The 19,415-nt window shown below is 33.0% G+C and overlaps 1 protein-coding gene and 1 pseudogene across 3 annotated transcripts in view; one reads left to right on the top strand and one right to left on the bottom strand.

The window, feature by feature from the left end:
- Positions 1-19,415, top strand: part of BRINP3 (BMP/retinoic acid inducible neural specific 3) — a 405,270-nt gene that overhangs the window by 238,285 nt on the left and 147,570 nt on the right. The window lies entirely within an intron of this gene.
- LOC126005251 (uncharacterized) lies at positions 5,184-5,308 on the bottom strand (annotated as a pseudogene).

Below are 19,415 nucleotides of genomic sequence, written 5' to 3'. Positions count from 1 at the left end.
TAAGGTGTCTGCCTTGCAAGCGCTAGCCAAGGAAGGACCGCAGTTCGATCCCCCGGCGTCCCATATGGTCCACCCAAGCCAGGGGCGATTTCTGAGCACATAGCCAGGAGTAACCCCTGAGCGTCAAACGGGTGTGGCCCAAAAACCAAAAAAAAAAAAAAAAAATTATGATTCTTTCCTACCTTAGCAGTAACAGTGTTAAAACCCAGTTCTTCATATGCTGGAAATGTTTTCTATTACTTAGCCACTTTCCTAAGTCTCAAGTGAATGCACTACAAGAAAATGAAAATATATATACATTCATATATATACAAGAAAATATATATGCATACATATATATGTTGAAAAACATTTATTATAGAGTCCTTGGTGATGATGGATGATGGTGAGATGGAGGGATGCAGATGGCCTTTCTCTGAAGGCATGGGCCATACACCTACAACTTCCTCCAGCCAGCATTTTCAGGGTGGTGGCAAGGAAATATCCACAGGCAGTCAGGTTTCAGGAGACATCAACTTTATTAAGGTCCTAGACACCATGTGTGGCTCCTAAGCTTTTAACCACTTAAGCCTGCTCCATAAGTAGCCCTGCATTCAAACATGTCTCTAGCAGTTACCTCTTTTGCTGAACCCTCTCTCTCCTGCAGCCGAATTTCCTCCAATCTATCCTCCTCTTGCCCCTGAAACAACCTTTTCTTTAACCTCTCAAGGTCAGCAAAACAGGAAGCCAAAGACCCCTCCCAGACGGGGCCAGGTCTGCCTCTCAAGGTGAGCAAAACAGGAAATTGGAGAGTAACATGTATTTATTGGTTTGGGGGCCACAGTCATTGATTCTCAGGAGTTACTCCTGATTATGCACTCAGAAATTATTCCTGGGATGCCCGGGGATTGAAGCATGGTTCGTCGGTTCATCCTAGGCTGGCACTGGCAAAGCAGAAGCCTTACCACATGTGCCACTGCTCTGGCTTCAAGAAAATGCTATATTCTAATTTATTGCATTTTTTCGTAGTTCCAAGAATTTATCTAAATTCCTCAAATATGCAAAGCAAGTTCTCTATCACTGATTCATGTCTCAAATTTAAATTATATTCTGAGCCTTACTTTCTATTGAAGAATATGAATAAATTTAATTTTCTGTTATTGAATTTAGAAAAAATAAAAAAGCAATTTTTCAAGTTGTTTTCTCCTTTCTTGAGAAGTCCATACTCTGTCTCTGTCTCTATCTCTCTGACTCTCTTTCCCTCTCTGCTCTCTAGTTTCTCTCTTCTCTTATCTAAATATATTAGTTTTAAAAAATATTTTATTTTACTGAAGAAAACTAATTTTAATAAGTATAAACACTTCTAAAGGGCTAGACAAATATTATCAGACATTTACTTGCATGAAAATAACTCTGGTTTGATCTCCATCAATGTGTACAGTTACACAGCACTACTATAATGACTCTTTCTCACAAATCCAGCAGTAAATCCTTAGCATTGGTGAATATGTCCTCCCCCAAAATTATCTTCAAGACATTAATTAGTAATCAAGTTCTACTAAAAACAAAAAGTAAATGTGAAGTACACAGGCTTAAAAGACTTCTACTACAATTAAATTTCTTCTTGAAGAAGCAACTTACAAATAGAAAAACACGTAAATATGTACAATATTATAATTTCTGTTGTCAATCTAAGCTAACTATATTTCAGAAAAATTAGAATTGACTTGACCTTATTTCAAAATCACTAAATATTCTTATGTTCTTTGATAGAAAATGTTCAATGTGGAAAGTGGGCTAAAAGAGGATATTGGTTTTATCTTAAAAACGGTTGTGTTTTTGTTTTTGTTTTGGTGGGGTAATAGAAGACATTGAACTACATATGGTGGTGCTCAAGTAATAATTCTGTGCTTAAGTGCTATCCTTTGTAGACCAAATGCATTTCTGGAAGCTGATCCAGTATCTGCAGCAACGCAAATTGAGTCCCTTTGCTTTATACCATCCCCGCAAAATACTTACGAAGAAAACTTTAAGCAAAGAGAAATGCAGTTCCTCCTTCAATAATACCCAAGATATTTTTCTTAAATTGCATATAGTCAGTGCTCATGATTTTCAAAGTAACTCATTTTCCATTTTGACCACCATTAATAATATATTGATATCTAAGCAATTCCATCCGTACTGTCCAATACATTATTTCTTTCTTGAAAAGCAATAGATGTATTTTTTAAATTTAATAAATATTCATCACAATTGTCTTCTCTTAAGCCAGAAAAACAAGGTTGTTTTTATTTTTTGTTACAGTACATATACAAAAAAAATTCATTATTTATATGCAAATATTTCTTATTTTACTTGAAGGCTAGATACCAAGCTCAGTAACCTGTGCACAGGGCTGTCTATCTACAGGCAGTATAAATTAGCTTACTAGGAAGCATCATAAGTAATTCTTTAAATCAGTCTAGTCTTGAATTATATTTCTTTTCACATAATTTCCATGTTCAATTCTCAACAGAAGCCAATGGCAGTTGATAGGAATGAGCTTCTATTTTTTGTTTTGCTTGTTGCAAGTAAAAATTTTGTGTTCACAGTGCTCACTTCGGCGGCACATATACTAAAAAAATTTGTGTTCACATTAGTATATTTGTGCAGACTCAGAAAAATTTAAGATATGTATACATTAGAATAGAACTATTGTTCTCCAAAGTCCACTCATCCTTATGCTGATCTCATCCAGAATGGAGATTCACATCAATAACACAAGGGTAATTCACATTCAGTAACACAAGGAAATTATGTTCTGCAAATATCTATGTATATCTTAAACCAAAAAGGTATTTGCAATCATTGTATTTTCATTTGCATAATTTTTTATAAAATGTAAGGGTGTGTTTCTCTTACCCAGTAAGATAGACTTTGGGGTTTATACAAAATTTTAAAAATAAATTTATTATTAATTGCAATATTTTTCAAAATTATATTTTCTTTTTCTCTTCTTGATATATTAAGTAGTCCTTTCTTAGCTGCTCATTTTCATTATTTTCCTTCTTTGTGCTCAAATTTGGATAATATTTTAACCTAACATATCTCCAGTACATATTGTTTTATTTATTCCTCTTCAAATGTGCTCTTGAGATTCTCTAATGATGTTTCAAATGTATCACTCAGCTCCAACATTTTTGTTTAGTTAATGTTTTTATTTTAATTTTATTTTCTTTTTTTTAAGTGGGAAGCACACTCAGCTGTGTTCAAAGTTCACTTCTGGCTAATGCACTTATGGGTAACTGGTAGAGATGGGAAAACTTATGGGAAAGCAGAAATTGATTGCTGGTTAGCTGCATGCAAAGCCAATGTCCTGCTCACTGTACTATCCTCCTGGTCTGACTTTGGTGAAACTTTACTTTATGCATTATTGTCTTTGTTTGGTACTTGCCTTCTTTTCCTTTAATTTTATGAAGATATTTACAAAGGTTAATCTGAAGTATGTATCATTTAATATTTAATATCTCATTGTTTTCATAGCAAATTTTGCCCTAAGGCAAACTTTCCTATTTTTTTTTATGTCTCTCCCTATATTTTTCCAGTATTGTTATTTTACCTACTCAGAAAATTTATCTAAATTTAAACATCTGCAAAAATAAACAACTTAATGCTTGCTATCCAAGAACTATAATAAAAATTATTATAAGACTATTTAAATATATGAGCTGTAGCGGTGGCACAGAGTGGTAAGGAGTCTGTCTTGCTGGCACTAGCTTAGGACAAACCACTGTTTAATCCCCCGGTGTCCCATATGGTCCCCCAAGCCAGGAGCAATTTCTGAGTGCATGCATAGACAGAGGTAACCCCTGAGCATCACCAAGTTTGGCTCACCCCTTCCTCCTCCAATAAAAAGATTATTTAACATAAGGCAAGATTTTAAGCCTTTAAGGCAAAACTGAGACTTAAGTGATAGATTTTGATATTTGTTTTTATTTTAATAGTATATAAATAGACTTTCGATTTTAAATTTTTATTTTATTTATTATTTATTTATTTATTTTATTAAAGCTACTCGTGGTTGAGTTTTAGACATATGGCATTTTTGCACCAATGTCAACTTTCTTCTACCAGTGTCCCATGTTCTATTCTCCTGTTGGGAGAGAATAGAAATTTCCATCACTAATTTCCAGCTTGACAGACATGTTTTTAGGTTTGGATATTAAAGTTTGGATTTAATGCTTGTACTGTTGTTGACTCTGTGGTTTTCAATATTTAACTATACCTCTTCATTACATCACTAATGAAAATGCAGACCCTATGAAGATTCCATCTTAATCTGGAGACATAAATCTACCTAATATTTAACACCATTCAAATTTTAGCAGTGTATAAATGAGTTAATATTGGGAAATATATTTTGGTAAAAATAAATATTTAAAGTGGGTACATAATATAATAAGTGGCTTCCGTAACAGATCTTTATTATGTATTTACTTAAATGTAAAATGAGTCAAATTTGCTAGAAACTATGTTTAATATACATTTGAAAATAAATGAAGAAACATTGGAAATGCATTTGTCGGAGTGTATTGCCTTAATACTTAGAGCTTTTTTTTTTCAACAGTTAGAAGTTTTCTCTCAAGTAGGGTTCTACAGAGATTAAATAGAATCATTAATGATAGGTCCAACAAAACTACAGTCTTAAATATTTCCAATAATCTCAAAGTCTTTGTAGTTAAACACTAGGAAAAAGATATACTTTTCTAAGACTGAAACAGTGAAAAATCTAGAAACTTTTCAAATAGTATTAGTAAAGCATCTTAGGGAAAGAAGAAAAATAGAATAAAAATAGAATAAAAATGTACTTATACTTTTATAAAATATGATTTATCAATAATATAATGAATGCCTTTTGTTCATTGGATTTACCACAATGAAAGGTAAATTATATTATTATTATTATTAAAATTTTAAGTTAGTCTAAATTTTTGGAAAATAAAACAGAATATTTAACTTCCCTTTCTGGTTTTTGGGACACACTCAGTGATGCTCAGTGATTACTCCTAGCTATACACTTAGAAATCGCTCCTGGTGTGGGGGATCATATCGGATGCCAGGGGATCAAACTGCCATCTGTCCTAGGCTATCCTCGGCAAGGCAGACACCTTACTGCTCTAAGCCACCGCTCTGGCCCCAGAACAGGATATTTTCTTTTTCTTTTTTTTTGTCCCCCAATTCACAGTATAGACCAGGCAAAGGGCCTGTGTTGAGGTGTATATGGGATGCATTTACTGTACCTCCTCTTTCTATACAGTCAGTGTAAAAAACACAGCCAGAACAGGATATTTTTCTAAGCTCTACAACATTAATATAGCAGAATTACTTTCTTGTTTGTACTTATATAACAGAAAATGTCATAAACCATTTTACAATAATATTGAGTTATAGAGTGTAATGATCAAAAACCTTAACATGGAAGAATGCCATTAATGAACCATCATAAATATTTTTATTTTAACATCCCTTGATTAAATACTAAAGTATGTTTAAATATCTCCAAATAATGTTTCTCTTTGACTGCATGTATAGATCTCAGTCTATTGTTAGCTTTTCTTTTTCTCACTAATTGTCAAAGGAACAAATAACTTCTTATACTTTTCTATCACATCTTAATCCCATCTAATTCAATAATACTTATCCCCTATGAAATACCTTGCTATTTAATATTTTTGCTTTATTCACTTCATAAGTATATATGCATTAAATAACTTACTTGCCCTATTATGCAACTACTCATCATTACTGAAATTAGATACAGAATGACTTATCTTCTCCTATTAAAGAAAATCCATGACACATGGACAAATTTAAATATTCATCAGCATTGTCCTAAGTATATTTACTCAAAAAAGGGGATCAATTAGATATTTTGTAATGATCAAATCAATTAATATTACCAGGTTCTTAGAACAAATATCTAGTGTATAAGATGCTATAAATTGCTAGCCATGCTTTATTATATATAATTATTGAATACTTATATATTCCAAGGGTAATTTATTTATCTTCTTATCTCTCCACTCAAAGTCTACTATGAGATAAAACTAAATGTTAATTGAAATTATGTGAATCTATCTCAGCATGAACAGGATTGATGATGTTATAGCAATCAAGAACTGCAGTTACCAAGAGTCACATATTGCTAAATTTAGGTAGAGGTTACAATTACAGGATGGATACTGAAACTGTTTTGAAGAGTTTCATGAGATTACTCTTTGACTTTAATGTTTGCCTGTATTGATATATTAATATTTCTTCTTCCTTTGAGTTATAGAGTAACAGTTCTTATAATAAACAGATAAAATGGGACCCTATTTTTGGAAATATCTTAAATACAATAAGAATACATTTTTTCATGTTTTCTCTTTCTTTTGTTTGTTTTTGTTTTTGTGCCATAACTTGTGATGCTCAAGAATTACTCCGGATTCTGAGTTTAGAAATCACTCCTGGTGGGGTGTGAAATGAATATAGGATGCTAGGATCAAACACGGGTTGGCTTTGTACAAGGCAAGTGCCCTATCGTTTGTACTTTCACCGCTGGCTGTATACTGTAATTCCAATCCCTTCTCTTTTGATAAGTTCCACATCATCTCATTATTTCACACTCTAGCTTCTCTCTGAGCTTTATTTTATTATATTTTAAATGCAACCTGCATACTGTCCCAAAATAAGCCAAACATTCTCTAATCATTCTATGTTGTTTATCACCACTTGGAGAAGTTCTTATTTCAAATTAATTCAATATTAAACAAATAATAATCATTAAAATGAAGATGTTAATCAATGCCTACATAAATGACATATATTACAATCGTGTCAAAGTAATGGAAATTAAAAAAGTTAATGAAAGATGATGCAAAATCATCTCAGTAGTTTCAACTGGGGCATACCTTTCACTAATATGAATATAACATTCATTGCATATTTTCTTTATGTACAACATAGTCAACATAGTATTCAACCATATTAATATGCTTGTTCATTTCTTTGAGCTTCATCTGCTGTGCTTAGGTCTTATTCCTGGAGCCATACTCTGAGAGCACACCTGAAGGTGCTAGGGAATACATATGGGATACTTAGATAATATGACTGGTGTCAAGGGTGTGCAAGGTAAATGCAAATACACTATGCTACCTCTGTAGCATTTTGAAATTTCAACTTTGTTGTTTGGTTCTTGGAATACACTTACATATACTAGGAGGTTATTCCTGTACTGTGTTCAACTGCTATTCCCAGCAGGAGTTTGGGAGATAAGCAGTGATCTTCTTCAGAGTTCGTACATGTAATACATATGCTCTAGCATCTTTGAACCATCTTCCTGACCCCAAATTTGTACACTTTTACCTTAAGAATTAAAGGAGACTTAGGTAAGAAGAAAAGCAATTTGTGTCTGATAGATCATTCCAAATTTATTTTGTGGCATTTGGTAAGGTGTATTTTTCACATTGTACTACTTAAGCAGAGCTCAAAGTTTAAGTGATCAAAACTTCAGATTGCTTCTTTTCTCTGCAGCCACATTGTAAAAGGTTGAGGTTAAATTACTTTTACATTTTAAAGTGCACTTGAAAGTGCATTAACTTCCTAGCCTCTCTGCCCTGAAATACTACACTAATTTGATATTTGTCTGTGCTTTTCTTTTTTCTACCTAATCGAGAAAGAAATCTGAGATGACCTTAATTGTATTTTCCTTACTTTAAAACTGCAGTACTTTATTAGTAATTTGGGAATCATAAATGGAAAATTGTGTCATCTTAAAAAGGATTATATTATTTTCTTTTAAATGTAGAGGTATTCCTGAGAAATATATTAATCCTGTCAAGCCTAAAATATATAGCATTAGTCATTTGTGACTTATGTAAGTAGAAAAGGTTGGAACCTGTTTTAGTTAGGTGCATGAAAAATGTACTCTCACCTTCACATAACTCAAAAATGGCTAAAGCAATTTAGTTCAAACTCTCAAACAAGTTCACCTTTGGTCCAAGTTAAAGTTTGAAAAATCTCATTTCATATGAAATCATTTTCACAGGAAATTACGGCTTAAAAAAAGAGAAAAAAATAGCAGGCATTTTTACAAATTCTTTTCTGCAATTTTTACTTAATTTGAAGCATTCTATTTATCTTTGGGGAAAGTTAATTTTATTTCAATTTCTCATAAGAGCTCAATTCATTCAGACTTCAGAATAATCTTAATATTTGTTTTAATGAAAAGTACTTATAATTTTGAGGTAGCTAATCACATAAGTTTTTGTTTAATTATGATTAATGAGACTGACACAAGAGTTTGTAAAAATATTTATTACTCAAATTTTGGTTACTAACTTGGAAAGAAGAAGACAATATAGAAATTACATATTTTTATAGTTGTTAGTCATTAATATATACTCTGTCATATGTCAATTTATGAGAATTTTAAAGTACCCAAATAAATTTTTATCTGATATTTATTGAGTTAGATGAACCCAGTACTAGATACTAATATGAATAAATAAAAATCATAGTCTGAATTTTATTTCTGTAGATATTTAATCTGATAAATAGGATATTGGAAGAGAAAAATATGACAAAATAAGTTTATTGAAAGGACCCCTAGTGATTTGTTTCTGAGGATATTTAAAAACTACTCAGACATATTTCACTTGATCTTTATTAATGTCTAAGGATAGAGAGATAGTTTAAGAGTAAGGCACTTACATGTCACTAACTATGGTTTAATCCCATGTGGTGTGATCATAATTCCAGAGCAAAAAGCTAAAAATAACCCCAGAGCATCTCTGTTTATGTACATATATAGTGATATATAGGTATAATAAATAAATATATAATAATACATATTCCACTATACTCTTTAGAATGTGAAAGTTCACTGCATGCAAAAGAAATGTGCAGAAATTTCATACATTTCTGACATACAGTGACTGATCCATGAAGAATAATGTTTACAGCAAAGGTTGTAAGAAAGCAAAAATAAGTTATTTTATCCACTATTTCACTTATACTAGTAACATACCTTTGACCTAATATATTTATAACTACTTTCTTTTATGTGGCCTAGGGTACATTTCCCTCTGTGAAGTTGATCTTTTGTAACTTTTCTCAGTTAAATATTAATGGAAAGGTATAAAGGGATTAAATATACATTTGTAGTCAAGTCATTTTATTGTTCTTTTGTGGTAAATTAAGTATTTTCTCACTTTTTCATAGTTTTAGACCAAAATGAATACTCAAAGTGTTTTTAACCATATCACAGCCCAGAGCCTGAACTCGATACTAGCCTCACAAGGATGCAGAAACACTAACTGAACCGGTGAAAACAAAGAAAATTGAAGCAGTTTTGTACTTGTAATTGAATGAGAGCTATTTTATGAAAGATAAACAGATATGTGAAGAAACTAAAAAGATTTTTAGGAAGCTTCAGGCATATCAAAAATTTTATTGTCTTTAAAATGAGAAATTTTTAACATTGAATCTAAAAATAATGTATTGATTATTGGGTATAAAATTGTAATGATAGTGAAAAAAGTATGTTGTTATTGAAGTAAAGGTCTTAACTAATACAATAAATATTTGGGTTCAAGAAGTTCAAATTTCTCTGTGATGATGTTCTAGACTGTTGATTCTTCCTAAAGATTTTCTTCATGGGTCTCTGGGACTCCAATGATTCTTATGTTGTTTCTATTGAGCTTATCAAACACTTCTATTTTCATCTGTTAACATTTTTGAGTAATTTTTCCATTGTCTGATCATTTGCTTTAAGGCTTTTTCCAATCTTTTCTGCTGTATGAAGTTGTTATGCATCTCATTTTCTAGCTCACTAATTCTATTCTCAGCTGTTGTTTCCCTTTTGGAGAGGGTTTCCATTGAGTTTTTCAATTCGTCTGCTGAGTTTTTCAGACCTGTTATTTGACCTGTTATTTCAGTTTGTAGTTTTGTGGGTTTTCTATCTTCATATTCTCTTGATTCTTATTAGTTCTGTTCAACTCCATCTATGCTTTCTTTGAGTTCTGTGAACAACCTCCATATTTCTTCTCTAAATTCCATGTCTGAGAATATAACTAGGTGGTTGGCTGTTTTCAGGTCATCAGAGTTGTCATCTTCATTTTTTATGCCTGATGTTGGTCTGCATTGTTTCCCCATTGTTAAGCTTGTTATTGTGGGTTTTTCTTCATGTTGTGGTGGTATTCATTAGCTAGATGATGTGCCCACCTCAAAAGAAAGCGGAGCATTCTTCTGGCTCCACCCTTTGTGGGCGGGTTGGCTTACCTCTAAGGAAGAATGTTGCACACAGGATCAGTTCTTAGGCCCAAGCAGGCAGAGAAAAGTTCAAAGATGTCTGCTGTGCTGCAGAGTCACAGCAGAACTCTGCTGGCTCCACTCTTTGTTTTTTTTTTTGTTTTTTTTTTTTGGTTTTTGGGCCACACCCGGTGACGCTCAGGGGTTACTCCTGGCTATGCGCTCAGAAGTCGCTCCTGGCTTGGGGGACCATATGGGACGCCGGGGGATCGAACCGTGGTCCGTCCTAGGGTAGCGCAGGAAAGGCAGGCACCTTACCTTTAGCGCCACCGCCCGGCCCCTGGCTCCACTCTTTGTAAGAGAAGTTCAAATTTCTAATATCATATACCAGTCATTCAAAAAATAATTAAGGAGATTCTGGGGCCAAATGGACAGAAGTGGGTTCCTCCCTGGCATCTCATACAGTCCCCCAAGACAGGAGGGATTTCTGAGCGAAGAATCAGGAGTAACCGATGCGAGCCTCTGGGTGTGACCCAGAAAAACTTAATAAATAAAATTATGAAAAATTTAATAAAGTATGTATATTAATATAAATATACACTTAATAATGAAATTAGTACTATATTTATGAAGTTACTCTTTATACATAAACTTAATCAATGAAAGCAAATAATTTTTAACATAAAATATTAACATGTGAGATAGTTTTCTCCATACCACATCCCTCACATCCCTCTTCATTCACCAACATTGAATTGTTTAGGTTTAAAATATAGAACTTAAAGATCATTTTTAAAATTACCTCTTTATTGGGGCCTGAGCAATAGTGCGGCAATAGGGTGTTAGCCTTGCATGCTCTGACCCAGGATGGACCTCGGTTTGATCCCTGGCATCCCTTATGGTCCCCCAAGCCAGGGGCGATTTCTGAGTGCATAGCCAGGAGTAACCCCTGAGCATCACTGAGCGTGGCCCAAAAACAAGAACAACAAAACGAAACAAAATTTCCTCTTTATCTCTGAGGAACTTAAAACCAATCAGTACAATATGATTTACTTTGAGGAAAATCTGGATCTTACATATTCAAAAATTTAAGTAATAATAATATAACATGACTTGTTAGTATGTCCTTATGCTGTAACACTGCAGAATCAAAAATCGACACTTTATACTTATGCTATAAAGGTAACTTTGTTAAACTGATAAGTAATCCCACCATCACTATGTTTACAATATAAAGTTTTAAGATTTTATTTTATGAAATAGCTCAGAGGGGTCAAGTTATAGTAGAGCGGGTGATACTGTACAGTATTGGGGCATTGTCAGGTATAGCCCTAGAGGTCCTAGAACATCGTGAGGTGTTGTAGAAATAACCCATGACACTGTAGTATCTGAACAACATAATATCCTCAGGATCTTTTAACTAAACTTCCGACTTGTTTGTCAGAATATTGCCATGGGACTCTTCAGCCTTCAGTACAACACTTGAGAGATTCACCCCACACAGAAGAGATAACTTAGATACTTAAATATTTTAGCCTATAGTCTCATTTTATAGAAAAATGTCTATAAATGTATAATACATAACTCTTGAAGCAGCACTATCTGTAGAATATAAATGTATATTACAGGTAAATTGATTATAAAAGTTTTTACATGTAATGCAGGTTTTTTTTTTTTCTTGCATTAAGCAGTTGGACACATTGGTGACACAGGGCTTTCCTGAGGCAAAGCTAGAAATGAAAGCAGATTTTTACATATAGTTGGGAGACCTGTCTAGAAACCTTAATTGCTTTCTCCTGCAAGCTTGATTATCTAGCATAGCTATAGAGTTGGGTATCATATTAATATTTGTCATTTGAAATATATCACTTAAAATTGTTGAATTATCAACAGTCTAAGTTGTCTTAGGTCTGAATGATGCAGAGCAACTAGGGAATGTTCTATAGTCTGATAAAGAGATTTTACACTCTCCATCCCTAAAGTCTGTGTATTAGCATCTAAGACACTCCATCGAATTTTCATGATGAAAATTTCCAGGAGAGCTCTAGCAGCCTGGAGGGAGAATGATGAAAGAAGGCATTTGCCTTGCATGTGACTCTCCCTATTCTAGTCCCAGTATCAATAGTGTTTGATCTCTGGACCACTACTATGAGTGACCCCTGAGCACAGAGCCAGGTATGGTTTGGTCTAATTTGATTTCTGATTTCCTCCTAGATAATATTATATTCTTTTTTCCCACCCTTTTTTATTTTTTTAATATTATATTCTTTTAAAGAGAAAAGGATTCTAGTGGAATCATAATATTTTTTATCAGTAAATGAAATTAGATTTATAGTAAGATTGTAGCAGGATTAATTATTTTGAAAGAACTGAGATAACTAACATCTTAACAGAATGCACATTAAATCAAAGATAAAATATTTTTTATTAATTTCCAAATTGTTCTCAAACATAGATTGGCACACCAATGTACTACCAAGAAAGGACAACTTGTCTGTTGAATGAGTTAAAAGGAGATGAAATTATAATTTAGTTTATAATTTAGAAAATATTTCTCAAGGAATCATTAAAAATAAACTTCTATATTTAGATAAGTCAAGGTTGTTTAGAATAGAATAGAAAATAATACTGTTGTTTGGAATTGAATACCTCTTTAAATATTTTCTTCTAACAAGTTGGGGGAAAAGTAATTTGATGAGATATGAATAAAGAGGGATTTGTATGCATCCTTAATAGAAAAGGGATAACATATAAACTGAGACAATGTACCTGTAATGAAATGACTTCACATTAAGCTACATTTTTACAGTTTTTATTATTTTGTTTTAGTGTGTTGCTAGGAATCAGCCAAAATTGTGGCTAAGAAACGCTCCATAGTTTCCACATTTTACAACCAAGAAATGACTCCAGTCTGTGCTGCTACAGGGAGCTACTTGGAAAGTGCTGTTGTTGCCAATAAAATGCCATGTTTCCCCAGAGTACTCTGGAGGTCAGAAGTCCCATAGGCATACTGGTATCTTCAGAAAATCCAGAATAAAATCATATAAAGGCTATAATATTTAATGAAAATACAATAAAAAAGGAAGATAAGACATGCTGTGAGAATTCAGAAAGGATTTTTCTTTATTTTATCTCAAAATATATTTCAAGTTGTTTATAAATATATCATTGTAGAGGGACTTGCCATATTTTCCTTCTTATTTTCATTTTTCCGTTCTATCTTTTTCCATTCATCATATGAAGGAATATCTTGTTTTTAGTAATTTATATATATGTATGTGTATATTTATATGATTCTATTTTCTACTTTATTTTTTAATTTAAGTTCTGTGGTTACAAGGTTGGTCATAATACAGTTGTTGTTGCTTTTTCACAGATGAAGTTGTTCATGATTTAATTACACTTATCAAATGTGTACAACAACCTTCACCCAGGACATTTCCGCCACCAGTTCTCAGTTCACTTTCATTCTCCCCAATGCCTTCTCCTCTTCCTGGCTCTGGGGCATAAGTTTATCTTCTCCTCCTCCTCCTCCTCCTCCTCCTCCTCCTCCTCCTCCTCCTCCTCCTCCTCCGCCTCCTCCTCCTCCTCCTCCTCCTCCTCCCCCTCCCCCTCCCCCCTCCCCCTCCCCCTCCCCCCCCCCCTCCCCCTCCCCCTCCCCCTCCTCCTCCTCCTCCTCCTCCTCCTCCTCCTCCTCCTCCTCCTCCTCCTCCTCCTTCTCTTCTTCTTCTTCTTCTTCTTCTCTTCTTCTTCTTTTCTTCTTCTTCTTCTTCTTCTTCTTCTTCTTCTCTTTTTCCTCTTCTTGTCCTCCTCCAACTTCTCCTTCTCCTCTTCCTCCTCCTCCTCCTCGTCCTCCTCCTCCTCGTCCTCCTCCTCCTCCTCTCTGTCTCTCAGTAACAATATCTCAAGTAAAATCCTCAGTCTATGTGGCAACTAAAAAAAATAGAAGAAGGAAGTGAGGCATCATATAGAGACAATAATACAAAGATCATTCGCCTATGTATTTCTTCCGGAATGGTATTTTAATAAAGTCTGAAGTATAGAGTGACTAAAGGATCTCTGTTTTACTTGTATAGTTATTGTTGTTCACCTAGAATTATGTTGGTACTGAATTTTTCTGATAATCTTTTGTTAAAGAAATTGAATTTTATCCTGATTTTTCTAGTGAGCAAAGTCAATTTATTATTATCTTTCAATGACAGAACTATTTCTGTAATGGGCAGTTAAAATAAGAAATTCAATCTTGTCTTTCTAATGATGCTTGAGACTTGAGTTTTAGAATGATGCTGTTATCAGTTCTCTCAGAATCTTGTTTAATTGGATGACACATGGAAAAATATGACAGTCTCATGATAAAAAAGTTTATCTAGTTTGTATTCAGGCATTAGTTGTCCAATGTTGAAAAGACAACAAAAGCCAATGTTTCAGTTATATTTTAAAAATGCATAAAAAAGACCCGCTACCATGGAAACTTTAAAAAGCTATCATAGAAGGTTGCATGTTTCAATTCATAAGCAAGCAGGAAGTGTTTCTGAAGTATGTCACAATAGGACTATAAAATTCCTGATTTCAGAGGTGTAATACAAAAGTTTCTGTAAAGTATTTTTTTAAATATAGGGTGGATGTTTAAAAATTTTGACCATAAAATACTATTTCCTTTGAAAATAAATGTGAATTTTGAATTTTTAATGAATGTGTTTCAACATATCATAAAAAAAAGAAGCATATGTTTTTCCAGGTGCCCTATGTGAGTGCGTTAGGATGGCAGAGCCTTTGTGTTGGCTCCTTGACAGTGACAGATTGTCTTGCCATGTGCCATGTACACAAGACTTGCTGTGATGGACGGGCAGCACCTCGATTCAGCTGCCACGATCCTCTAATATGGTGACAAGTGTTTTTACTCTCATGTTTGACATTTGCTATTACGCATTTTCCATTACCCTATCATGGTATTGAATGGATCATTCAATGTACAAATATGTGTTGCAGCCCAAATATCAGTGTAATATGACTAAGAATTCAAGTGAGGAACAATTGGATAGATTGAGTAGATTTGGAAAATATATATATATATATATATACATAACTGGGGGGAATAAGTGATATATTAATGAATGGATCACCTTAGTGCACGCAACCTTTTGTTCAGCAATCTTGGCATCATGTTTTGTTTTTGAACTTAGTGGCATTTGTTCAATGTCAGCTTAAAGTTAGTCACAGCTTTGCCATTTTCAGTTTAATTGCTCTCTAGCTTATGTCATTAGAGAATAGAGCACAACGTATCAATATAGAAGAATAATGCAACACAGAAAAGGTCTGGATAGTAATGAAGATAAACCATAGGGAACAGTTTGTGGCTGTTTTCGTTTCCAACTAGATAGTTCCTCTCCAAGGGAGAGGCAAGCTGTGCTGTGGACGCACCTAATCCCTTGCCTTCAATTACTGTTAAGTGAATTTTAGCTTTTAGGTGTCGCCCAATTTTGTAATTTTTTATGTGAAATAGTGAGCATCATTATGAATATGCTTGTAAAATATTCAACACTAATTTGTATGAGTTTCCATGAGTTCTGGACATTAGAATGTGTATTATACTGAACATAGATTTAGCCTTTTTTTTAACCTTTGTATTTTTTTTTTAAATTTATAGGTGAACATTATTATCAATTTGAAGGTAGACATACTGGGTAGTTTTACTAACAAAGGCACTAAGGTTGTAATAAAAAAGTCTGTAATGTTTTGCTTCTGTTTGCTTTCATTTTAAAACTAAATCTTATAAATGCTACTTTTGAATACATTCATTTATCCAATGAAGCAACAGAAAATAACCTCTGGCTCCTGAGTTCCTTAACACATAATTTCTCTGGTCTAGGACAAATGCCACTCAAACGCAGGATGTGGGAGTCACTGGAGTGTCTGTTAATAACTTTCCCAGAACGCAAATCAGAAGCCCTTGCTTTGAACCTGGGTGCAGGAAGGGTTTGTTGTTTGTAACTGCCCTGTCACAGCAAAGCTTTGCATTTTTATTAATGTTGAATACACAGAAAACCCTTAGTGAACTGTGGCATAATAAAATATATCCCTTTAGACTTGCTTTGAAGTACAAGTTACTATTTAGATAATATCAATTACAGACACCAGAAAAATATCTTTTAGAAATATAGTATTTTCCTAAATGTCTATACCTGTAGTGAGGAAAATAATGGAAGATTTTATTTTTTATTTTCTTTCTTTCTTTTTTGACTAAAGAGTTACTTGCAATTGGTATGATTTGGAACGCTATTATTTTAAAAATAAAATAAGATCTGTAGGAGTTAGTTTATAGATTTGACCTTCCCCAGATCAATCAAGTACCACAGAGTTAAATACAATAGTAACCACAATTTAAGTACAAACAAGTCCAGAAATTTGTTTAAATTGACTTAGGCCAAGTTTGTCTTCCACCAAGTCTCACAATGGAATGAGAAAAGAACAACACAAAGCTTTAAGAACCAGAGAAAACTTCTTTTTTCTTGCCTTCTGTGTAATTATGTATTTTAATGTGGTTTTATTTAAAGTTAAGTGTTTGTAATGGTTTCAAAAGACATAAATAGTCGTTCTCAACTGATTTAGCCCTTTTTACTTGTAAGCAGTTTATGTGCATAATTTTGATGGGGAATGATTTATAACATATAGAAAAGCAAGACAATAATTTTCTCATGCCTGAGTTCATGGTGACAAATGCAAAGGAAAGTTCATCAAAGTTATCTGCTCTCCAAAAGGCAAAATTCATTTTTCCTAAAGAAAATGTTCGCTCTATCTTTTTCATTATTCTCCTTAATTCTTCCTTATTTCTTATGATAGTTTTATTAGCAGTTTAGACCACACCTAGTAATGCTCTTAGTCCAATCCTGGCTTTGTTCTTGGGTCACTCTGAAAGAGCCTAGTAAACCACATGTGATAAACTTCATAAATGACACAAATACTGTTCTAGCTCTCTCTGAACCACATGTATAGTAATTATGTCTAATTATTTCTTGTTCTTTATATCATCCAAATAATAATGTTATTTTCTAACTTTATATGTTATACTACTTACAATAATACATAATATACATTATATAACTTACTATATAACTTTTAAAGAGAGTAATCTTTTTTTAAATAATATTTTATTTAAACACCTTGGTTTCAAACATGATTGTGGTTTGGTTTTAGTCATATAAGAGGACACCCCATATCACCAGTGCTACATTCCCACCACCAATGTCCCAAATATCCCTCCTCCCCATCCCGCCCCCACCTGTACTCTAGACAGGCTTTCTTTTTCCCTCATACATTCTCATGTTAGGATAGTTTGCAATATAGTTATTTCTCTAATTAAACTCATTACTCTTAGTAGTGAGGTTCATGAAATGGGCTGTAACTTCCAGCCCTCTTTAAAGACAGTAATCTTATAACTGTCTGATAGCAACACTTGAAAAACACAGTATCTATTAAACGTATAGGGAATAAATCATATGAAATAGTTTCAAAATAAACTCAATAATAAACTAATTTGCATAAATGTAATTCAATAAATAATTCAATACTTCCCTTTATGTAGGGTTTACTTTTATTAGTGTTTTTCATATGAAGATGAGACTTGTCTCACCTTTGATTATGTATCATGTACTATTTTAAACTTCCATTAAATGCTTGGAATAAGTTCAAGAAAATGTAGACAATGTCAAATATAATCTGCAATAATATTACTTGTGTATAATTTACTAAATGTAAAATTATTGGATGGAAATAAAGAAATTTAATATTGAAGTCAATATTTTCCTTGAAGGTAGTAAATATTTTATATGTGAATGTGCGTTTTTCTCACAAAATATTCTATAAGAAAAATTTTACTGTAAAGAATTTTATGTACATATGTATTTCTTTTAAAAATGAGCATTTGGTTTTATACGCAACTTGTGACTAGCAATAGGTTTGGATGACCACAGAGATAGAACTCTAAAAAAGATGCTTGCCTGACAAGAAAAAGATCCAGAATCCACCCCTAGAATTGCATAAGACCCCAGAAGTCCTGTCTGGAGTAATCTCTGAGCATAGAGGAATAAGGCCTGAGAAATGCTGGATGTGGCCCTTAATTAATAATAACAAATCAAAACACAAGGAAAAATACTTAATAAGTTTTGAATTTTTAATAAAATGCTAAAATTCAAACATATTTCAAGTACAAAGTGAAGAATGTACATTAAATTTTCTATAACATGGATGTAAAAATCTAAATTTTTTTTAATTACTAACAAATAGAAATGTAAATAATATAGCGTTTTCTTTAAATTCAATACTCAGAAGCAGAGGAAGTAAAACAGGAGTTAATATACTTATCTGAGTAGCGTTCTTTAGAACCTCCTGGAGTGTTCTCTAAACACAGAGCTAGAATCCCTGATTTTTGCTTCCCAAACTTCTTTCCCAAAGAATTAAATAAACTGAATAAACACAGTTGAAGAAAAAGATACATATCATTTATAATGCCCGTTATTACAAATTCTAAAATTGACTATCACATAAAACTACATAATATTAAATATAATAAATATCAGATATATTGCTACCTATAATTAACTTCATTTGTATATAACATTATATAGAATATTTTGCAAGCATATGCGATGCAGCACTGTTAAAAATGGCATTAGTCAACATTAGTAATTACTTTTATGACATCAAGCATAAGGTAACGTTTTATGGCATTAATGAATCAATACTTAAATGAAAATTTATTTGATTTGGCTTTCAAAATGATGTTAATCAGGGGCTAAAGAGGTAGTACAGTGGTAGGGCAATTGTCTTGCATGCTGACAACACAGAACATACCCTGGTTCGATTCTTGGCATCCCAGATGGTCCCCCGAGCCTGCCAGGAGTGATTTCTGAACACAGAGCCAGGAGTAATTATTGAGCATCACCGGGTGTGGCCTGAAAATAAATCAATCAACTGCTTTCTAAAAATAAAAAGTGATGTTAATCATCACTTTCATATCAATATTTAAAGTTTATCTGAAAAACAAATTTTTCATACTGTACTGATTCAGTTTTACATCAGTCACTACAAAAGAGATTTTACTTAATATAAATGTATTGTGAGAATGTATGAGCTAGAATGAATTCAATGAAATTTAACAAAATAAT

Source organism: Suncus etruscus, chromosome 3 (genome assembly GCF_024139225.1).
Source record: "Suncus etruscus isolate mSunEtr1 chromosome 3, mSunEtr1.pri.cur, whole genome shotgun sequence".
Taxonomy (NCBI): Eukaryota; Metazoa; Chordata; class Mammalia; order Eulipotyphla; family Soricidae; genus Suncus; species Suncus etruscus.
The sequence above is the reverse complement of the archived record's forward strand: the minus strand, read 5'-3'. Positions and strand labels throughout refer to the sequence as shown.